Genomic DNA, 10,336 nt, shown 5'->3' with positions numbered 1-10,336 from the left:
TTGGATCAGTACTTAGGTGCCCAATCTAGTCGAGTTGAATGCCGAAACAGGTGTGCACACGACCTAGACTAACCTGGTATGACTTGACAAATCTTGCCATTAAATTGGTGACATGTGCGGGTTACAATGACACTGTGTCATGCATTCTTTTTTGAAAACATCAAAAACAATGTTGTTTCCACTTTTCATTTAAAATGCAATTAACAAGAAACTATATATAGACAAGGGAAAGTCACCTAGTTATGCCATCTAAGAGAAAAATGAAAGATAGAAACCCAGTTACATCATCTAAAAGAAAAATGGAAGATAGAAGCTAGCTAGAGGAATATCCAAAATCAGAAGTTGATCATCATTATTAGTGCCTGTCCTAGCTAGAAAATTTGCCGCTTGGTTTTCCTTCATGTAGAGGTTGGGTCATGCAAGTACAAAAATAAGAAAATCAAAAAACATATTTGAGGTCAAGATGGTGCAATAAGGTTAAATGTGATAAGACATTCCTTAGCATTCTTCTCACCCTTTGCAATGACTTATCGATCAATACCTCAAACCCACAAAAATGAAAAAAAAAAACAAATTATTTCAAGCGCAACCTAAAATTGTTCAAAAAGTAGCTAGAATTTAATTATATAAACATGCTTCACATTATTAATGTCATTCCTCAACATAAAAGAGATAGCATTCAACAATTTGTTTTTATGTTTATGAATACTACAATATAGATATGGGTTGTTTGACATTAACTATAGCCATATAATTGGCCAAAAATTCAACAATCTCTTTTGTTTTAATTTATTTTTTTACGGACATTATAGTAACTAACATCTATTAATTTAAAAATCAAATTAAAACTCATTTCTCTCTCCTCACTCATGATGAGTGTAGATCTTGAAAACCTCTCCCCTCTCCAACTCCAAGGTGGCTAGATAATTGAAACTTCTCCAACCTCTTCAAGGTGCTTTCTTTCTCTTGTATTAGACATAAAATTAATTTAGTTAGTTATTAGAAGTTATTTGAGTAAATTAGTTGGTTACTCAAGTTATAGTTACTAGAAGTTATTTGAGTAAGTTAGTGTTGGTTACTCAAGTTAGTTATTTTCTATCTTTGTATAAATACTTAAATTTTGTAATACTTTGATGAATGAATGAATTGAATGAATCCTACAACTACTTTTCATCTATCTTGCATCACTTCACCATGAAAATCAAATTCTGAGAAGGCAATGCCAAATACTAGGAACACATCTTGTTGTAATACATCAAATTTATCTATTTTTGGTCTCATGATAGCTAATTTCTAAACTACCTTATAGTTGTTGGCTCGCTTCCCAGATCTCACAACTGCTGAGCAGCAAACTAAAATTGCAATAGTTTACGACTTCAATTTTTCCAATCTTCATTAATTTGCCAAATTCACTTAGTGCACCTCCAAAATAAAATCTCAAATTAAAAACCCATTGTCAAAAAAGTAAGTTAAGATCTAGACCATAAAATAACCAACAACTTACCAAAATGTAGGAATTAATTTTACTAACAAAACCGCGTTATTGATTACATAATTTTACAAGTTTTGCATGTTAAGAGATGCAAGAGATCATCCAAACTAGAAGATGTCCCTGTTGATGGACAAGAGATAGAGGAGAAAAAAAGGGACCTTGTAGAGGTAAGGGAAGGTAGGATAACAGACTTGAGGTTCTAGATCAGAAAGGCTCTCAAGAAGATGACATTGATTATTAGCATGAGAGAGAGAGAGAAAAGAAACAAGTTTTAATTTAATTTTTAAATTAAATAGATGTTAGTTAGTATAATGTCCTTAAAAAATTAATTAAAACAAAAGAGATTGGTAGATTTTTTGTCCAAACATTTTGGTGTAGGTTGTTAGCATACTTCAATTGAAAAAGAGGTGAGAATATGTTAGCATTTCTATACATACATACATATATACATACATACATACATATATATAGATCAACTTACCCCAAGAGTAATAAAATCCTTAATGATGGTGGCAACAACAAAGTATAAAAGCTTAAATATGTTTGATGTTCTTGATATATAAATGATTAATTTTTGTTTTGAGTCCATGATATTTTCTGTTGCATTCAATCATCATACTTAAAAATTTTGTTTTGAACATCTCACATTAGTTAAGTGATAATGTAGCATCATATCTTATGAGTAGGTCTTATGATATATATCACTTGTTGAAATGATATTACATCATCACTTAACTAATGGTAGATATTCAAAATAAAATATTATTTTTCTATATTAGGGAATTAATGTAGTAATTTTTTGAATTAGGATCTCAAACAAAAAGCAGTCATTTAAAAGTACATCAAACATATTTAAGTAAGGTTTAAATAAGGAATTTTCCTATAAAGGTAGTCTCACATTTAGGTGAAATTTTTTAGAAATTGAAAACATTAGTGTTATTCAACACCTAAAGAGAGAGTAAAAAAAAGAGGAAAAAAATGTAGGTGTAGGCTATGCTTGACAAAACTAGTCGAAGGCTAAAAAACTAGTTGGTAATAAGAGGATAATATACATAAATAGACATAAAACTTTTCCTTAAATGTTCAAGGAAAAAAGAAGAATAAATATAAGAAATTAGAAGTTAGCATTCTAAAAATGCTATTATAAGTAATATTTCAAAAATACTAGAGGCTATTAAAAAATGATTGTTTATCAAACACTCAAATAAATTTTTCAGCTAATAAAAAAGTTAGAAATTAATTAAAATATCTTATCAAATACACTCAGTTTATGAAGTGATAAAAATAAATGAGAGATGTTCAAAATAAAAGATAATTTGTGTATCATTAATCAAAATACATACATACATATATATATATATATATATATATATATATATATATATATATATATATATATATATATATATAATGTTAAAAATTGTGTGTAGTGCTTTTGTTATATTGATTTCAGTTTGTAATTAATTAATTTGTTTTGATGTTGATTTAATTTATTTGAGTTTTAAGTTTGTTTGATTATTTAGTACTTAGAAAATTTTATGATCAATAAATAATTTTTACATATAAAATTTAATTAATCAACTAGTATAAATTTTTATTTTACTAATTTTATAAAATTTAATTATAGTGTTACAATTACACTGGAAGGGAGGTTGGCCACCATTGTTGAAAGCTTGGTTCTCAGTACACTTTCACCTCCTCTCTTCATTACAAAGTTTTAAAAAAGAAATAAAATTAAAATAAAACAATATTTTTATGATTAATAAATAATAAAATACTTGATCAGATATTTTTTTAATATTCTTACCAATATGGTAATCATTTCGATACAATCTTCGTTGCCATTACCATAAAATATACTTCTAGCATTCTTACTTCTTTTATATTTTGATTGATTCAATTTTTTATCATTCGAAAAGAAAATTGGTTAAAAATAAATTTATCCTCAAATTTTTAAAATGATTTACCAATGAAATACATTTTAAAGCCGATTTTGATTGTCATCGATATAAATAACTATTATTATTTTTACAGTTAAAAGACTAATTAAGTTAATGGTCATTAAAATAAAATCAGTATAATTATATGACTTTGTTAAAAAATAATTAGGTGGAAATGTGATAGATAATGTGGAAAAAGAAAGTAAAGGAGAAAAAATAAATGAAATGTAAACGGAATGTAAGTAAAAATAGGTACTGTAAAATAGAAGTGATTAAATCAATGAAAGTTTCCTTCCCATGCCCAGATAATTACAAAGTCGATAACATAATCTTAAGAATCTATCTATTTGTGCCATGTGATTACTGATCTCTCTCTCTCTCTCTCTCTCTCTCTCTCTCTCTCTCTCTTTATATATATATATATATATATCAATACAAAATCAGAAGACAAACAATGATTTAAGAAAAGAGCAATATACAAAATATGAGATATTATGTACATTTGGCCTCTTTCTTTTTAAATCAAAAATTTAAGAAATAGAAAAAAATACAGACAAACTTGAAAAATTAATTTTGTAATAATATTTACTATAATTGAAAAAAAAACACTTAAATCCAAAACAATACTTACTGACGAGAAGACAAAAAATGATTTAACACACAATTTTTGTGGCCAGCCATAAAAATGATAGCAATTGAAAGAAAATATAAAAACTTTTAATTAGTAATAATTCGTGTAAAATTATGATAAGAAAAACATAAATAGTAATGTAGAAAAAAATGTTTGGTTACGTAGAATGAGAAAAATAGATGATATCATATAGATAAAAAATGAAAAAAGTTACAGAACAAAGAAAGACAACAATTATAGTATAGGAAAAATTGACAAACAAAAAGAGAGAATGTCACATACAATTTTTTTTGTCACAATTTTGCTTTGCAAAATGTATTGAACACGAATTTTACATAAAATTTGCAACAAAAGATTTAACGAAATCATATGACACAACAAATAAAAAGAATCAAAGAAAAGAAAAAAGATGAGTAAAATAATCAATAAGTAAAAGAAAGCTTATGAAGTAACATCTATACCAATCAACAATCGTTATATATATAACATATAGAGAGAGAATCAATGGGGAAAAAATATTCCACCATTGCTGTAAAGAGCACATCCACAACCCAAAAGAATAAACGAGATAAATCACATTAATTACCATGCATTTTCTGTTACAACCTCATAAGAAGAATGAAACACTACTAGAAAAAAAGTATTTTACGACAGTGGTTTTACGTTAGTTATATAAAGACCGTTGTAGTAAGGAAAGTGGTGGCAATTTTGTAAATAGTTGTAACTTTTTAAAAGCGATTTCCTCAAAAACGACTTTAAATATGCTTTAGTACATCGTTTTTTCAAAACCGCCTTTGAAAACATTGTGTTTCCACTTTTTGTTGTTGGCGTGGCACGTTTTAATTGGGCGAAAGCTTGGACAACCCTAGATCAATAAAAAAAAAAAAAACTGTGAGATTCTCATTGTCATTCACTCTTCCCTCACAAAGCTAGAAGTGTGCATGACCGTCGAAGAGGCTAAGGAACAAGATCATGGGGTTCTCTGTCAACACCCTTCCCCCTCCCCCCAGTTCCCTCCACCATCCCCATGTCGTCACCATTGCCGTCTCACCGTCGTGTGTTCCTCCTTCTGCCGCCGTAGTCGAAGCCGCAGACATCACAACAAATTATCTCTTCCCACCACCACCTCCACCTCCTCATTTGAACCGAAGCTCGAAGCTGTTATCGACCTCACTCCCTTAACCGCTTTCCAATCTGAACTTCGACGACGGTTCCTATCTTCCGGCAAAGACGCTTACCAAGATTTGCAAACCTTGGTCACTCTCGACCACAACCGGAGGTTTGTCGTTTCGTGTCGCCCTTCCACCTTGTATTTCCTCGGAACTTAGGCAGCTTTGACCTTCCTCGCCTTTTCTATTTTCACGGTTTTGGCTTAATTGATTTCTAGGTTTTCGTCTTGGCATCGTAACACGTCTAGCCATAAGCTTGTTGTGGTGCGGAGGGACCGAAGTCTCGGCGGAAAAGAGGTGGTTGTTGCATGGGTCAGAGAAGTGACACGAATCCGTTATCAGTGCTGGTTCGGGACTCTGTGAAGCGCTCTGTGAAGAAAAAGGTGGTTCTGTTCCAAAGGAAATTGCCCAAATGTTGGTCAACTGTAATCAATTCCAACGCTTCTGTTTTTGACGCCAATGAGCAGGAGGAATACAAGAGAGAGGCTTATAGAGTGGTTCGAGGTTTGTTTTTTCTTTCCTCAGTTATATTTAGTTTACTATCATTTGATTCGTTAGCATACTTATACTGACAAAAAATAAAATTATGACAAGATGATGAAAGAGTAATGCGGGGAAAGGGGGCACTATGCTAATTAAAATAAACAGAGATAATGAGCGTTTGATATGATAGCCTAGGCCTGTAAAAGAATGAATGAATGGGATTCAACCAACTAAACAGAGATAACGAATGAAATTAACATTTTTTAATTTAAAATAACAAAAAAAATCCGATAAATTGAAAAGAATTATCGCATACTGTAAAAATATGAGTGTATTTTAACAATTATTATATCATTTTATAATTTTTAATTGAATAATATTTTCTTAAAATTCATTGTTGGATTAAAAATTCTTTTCACATAAATTAGATATAAAATTTTTTATATTAATTCAAAATCATTTGATATATATATATATATATATATATATATATATATATATATATATATATATATATATATATATATTAAAATTAATGTAATATAAAAATTTAAAATATAAATAATTTGATTATCTTTCTTATTTTAAATATCTAATAAAATTTTATTTTGTGTTGAATCTATAAAAAAATTAAAAAAAAAATTAGTCCATGATGAATTAGCAAATTTTGTCTTTGATCTTTGATAATTTTTTCCATTTGTTATTAGTCATGACTAAATCAAAATTTATTAATTTTTTAAGTAACAGATACAAAATTTACTAAGTTATCAAGGACTGAAACAAAATATCAAGAATAAAAAATAAAAGTATTATTTTATTAAGGATTCAATGTAAAATAAAATTTTGTTTGAAAACAAACATAAAAATTAGATATTTATTTTAGAGAAGAAAATATATTTAAGTTTTTTCTACTTGAAAAAAGACAGCAATCCAACTACTTTGTATTCCTTGTAAAATAGCAAGTCATTTTAAAAAAAATAGAAATACTAGAAATTCAAAAACTACTATTTTAATATATAAACATGATTAAATAATCATGATAATTCTGTATACAAAAATGGTTAAAATCATGTTTTAAATTTCTAATAAATACTCAAATTTTGTATACAATTTTTTATAGCCCCTAATAAATTAACAAAAATTGTATTTTTTTTCTAGTAAATTTTTTTCACTGCTATTAGTTTTTTAAAAATGACTAATAACAAATTAAAAAAAATCATCAAGTAATAAACACAAAATTCACTAATATATAAATGATTAAAAAAAGTACAAAGGATAAAAAACAAAAATGATTGTTTTATTAAAAACTTAATGAAAAAATTATCAAAAAATAAATACAAAATTTATTAATTTATTATGAACCTAAAACATATTTTAACAAAAAGAAAAGTTACCATATAAGATTTGTCAAGAAATTTATTTTATTATATTGAGATTTGGGACGGATTTAAAGAAGACAATGCATCCTTCTTGAATATCGTCATGGTTGGCTGGCACTAGAGATCAAACAAGAGTAACTGGTACATACGGTTGACAATAATTAATCCGTATGACCAATGTCTTATATTTAGCATTTCATTTTAACGTAATATATATATATATATATATATATATATATCCCCTAATTACAGAATTATTTCCTGGCTAATGAAAACTCTGGCTTCCTTGCTAGCTGGTCAAGTATGGCGTATGTGAATAGTGTGAAATTAAGCCTCCCTTCGTTCATGCAAATACGCCTAATTACGAACGTTGGCCATATATACCACACTGCCAAAATCCAACCAACAACATAAAAATTATATGAACCCAAAAGTTAGGCTCAACTCCACCATCTCTCAAATTTCTCCTCTCGCAAGTGATCGATTACCCAATAAGAAAATTAATGAAATTGCTTAATACTGGTACCGTGGTAGAGCATACCAGGGAAAAAGTGCCATTTGTTTGAAAAAGTATAACAAAGTATTTTTTTTAAGGATAAAGTATTTAATTTATAACAACCATAAATCATTTCCTTAAATCCAAAATAAGTTTTAGTTTATTTATAAGAAAAAAGCTAAACCCCCATTATATAAGATTGATTAATTAATAAACCATTTGATTTGCTATTCGTGCTAATAAAAGTTGAAGAAAACAAACATCTTCATCTCTCCATCACCGCCCTCTAAAGCAAAAGTCAAAACAAAAATCTCCACTAAACCATAATGCACTGCGCCAAACAAATCTCAAATAACTATCATCCTATAGTATTTGGTACCATTACCACTCAAATTGGCAACCCTCGTTGCATATTGCATTACAACATGAAACCCTCCAACACAGACAGGGAGCTTCATTCTCTCATATGTACTCATTCTCGTCTTCCTCCTCATTCTAGCCTCCAACCAAGTTCAGTTCAAAGACACACTTCGGTCTTCTCTTACAACCACCACCACCACTAGTCCTCAATTAACCAACTACTTTTCCTCCAACTCCGACAACAACCTACGAATCCTCATCGGCATCCTCACACTACCCGACCAGCACCTACGCCGCAACCTCCTCCGCCTCGTCTACGGCACGCAGCCAGCCCCACCCGGCGCCAAAATCAATGTAAAGTTTGTGTTCTGCAACCTCACAAAGGAGGACCAGAAAGTTCTAGTGGCCCTTGAGATCATGCGGTATGGCGACATCATAATCCTAGACTGCAAAGAAAACATGAACAACGGCAAAACCCTAACCTACTTCTCAAGTCTCCCGGAGATGTTAAACGACACGGCTTCATCGTACCCTCCTTATCACTACATGATGAAAACCGATGATGACACGTATTTAAGGCTGAACATTTTGGTGCAGTCGCTGAAACCGTTGTCGAGGGAAGACTTGTACTATGGTTATGTGATACCGTGTCGCAGCATAGACCCTTTCGTGCGCTACATGTCGGGGATGGGGTACTTGGTGTCATGAGACATTGTGGAGTGGATAAGGAATTCGGATATTTCGAGGAAGTTCGAGGGTCCTGAGGATAAGGTTTTTGGAGAGTGGATGCGTGAGGGTGGAAAAGGGAAGCATAGGTACCTATGAAGCACCGACACTGACATGTACAACGGACACGACACGGACACGTGGACACCTATAATGTCTAAATTATAGAACGTAGTACGGGTGTCGTGTCGGTGTCAGACACTGACACGGACGCGTCTCAGACACCGGACACGACAAGGAGCTGGAGTGTCTGTGCTTCATAGATAGGTACAATGCTAAGTGGTCTATGTTCAATTTTCCAGAGCCTCCTACAACGTGTACTCACGAGCTATGGCCTGAGACTATCGCAGTTCATTTGTTGAAGAATCAGGAAAAGTGGATTCGGACTCTTAACTATTTCAATGTCACTCATGGTTTGAAGCCATCCAAATTGTATCATATACATTAGAACACCCCCCCCCCCCCGGGGCAGCATATACCTTTGTTGTTTTGTGATTTGAGAATGTGGTTGTTTAATTTTTCAATTTGTTAGTTTTTTTCCATATATAATATAGAATATGAAATATCAATTTTTCAAATCATTTTTGCACAATCTCAATCAAAATATATTCCAAAATTATACTTCTCATTTAATTCTATCTAAAAACTTCATTATTTATCCTTAGTAATGTTGGAGTACAAGTGTGAGGTGAAGTCTCACATCGAGTAGAAGTGAAAAAGTTGAGCATCATATAAGTGAGGAGAAGACCTATAAACCTGAGCCTTAAGGTTTTGGGTTAAAGTGTAGTGTCAAGTTATCTTATATGGTTGCTCATGATTCATTGTTGTAAAACACCTCTCGAATTCCCCAACAACTGGTATCAGAGCCGATGGTTCAACTTAGTGACCGGCTCAGTTTTTTTCTTAATTTTTATTTTGCACTCTGCAGTTTATTGGTGCTCCTCACAGGTTCTTGCAAGTTTAAGGGAATTTATTTTTGATGCCTATTATTTTGTTATTGAGTTTGTTATTGTGTTGGCCTGATTTCCTATCAGACATTACTCTGTTATAGAGTTTGTTATTGTGTTAGCCTATTTCCCTATCAATATCTGAGTCTGAGTACCCCACCAAAGTAGGCTTATCACCACCAAAACAAAGCCTTATATCAATTATTGTGTTGGTCTGTTTCTCCCATCAGATATTACTCTGTTATAGAGTTTGTTATTGTGTTGGCCTATTTCCCCCATCAATATCTGAGTCTGAGTATCCCACCAAAGTAGGTTTATCACCACCAAAAAAAAGCCTCGTATCAAGAGTACCATGAAGATACCCAAAAATATACTAACTGTACCAACATCATGTGTTATATCTGGTCTAATTCATACCATTGCATACATCAAACTTCCCACAACAGATGTATAAGGAACCTATTGCATATCTAATTTCTCGGCTTCATTGGATGGATGTTTAGAACTCAACTTAAAATGAGTAGCAAGAGGAGTGCTCACCACCTTAGCATTTTCCATCTGGAATCTCTGCAACACTCTTTTGATGTAGTGTTCTTGTGACAACCACAACTTCTTCTCTTTTCTATCACACATGATTCTTATACCAAGAATCTGTTTAGCAGCTCCCATGTCTTTCATGTCAAGTGACTCACCCAATTGCTTCTTCAACTTGT

At 31.2% G+C, this 10,336-nt stretch overlaps 1 pseudogene; it reads left to right on the top strand.

Annotated features, from left to right (window-relative positions):
• Positions 1-5,035: 5,035 nt before the first annotated feature.
• LOC100775303 (uncharacterized) lies at positions 5,036-9,124 on the top strand (annotated as a pseudogene).
• Positions 9,125-10,336: the final 1,212 nt, after the last annotated feature.

This window comes from Glycine max, chromosome 12 (assembly GCF_000004515.6).
Source record: "Glycine max cultivar Williams 82 chromosome 12, Glycine_max_v4.0, whole genome shotgun sequence".
NCBI lineage: Eukaryota > Viridiplantae > Streptophyta > Magnoliopsida > Fabales > Fabaceae > Glycine > Glycine max.
The sequence above is the reverse complement of the archived record's forward strand: the minus strand, read 5'-3'. Positions and strand labels throughout refer to the sequence as shown.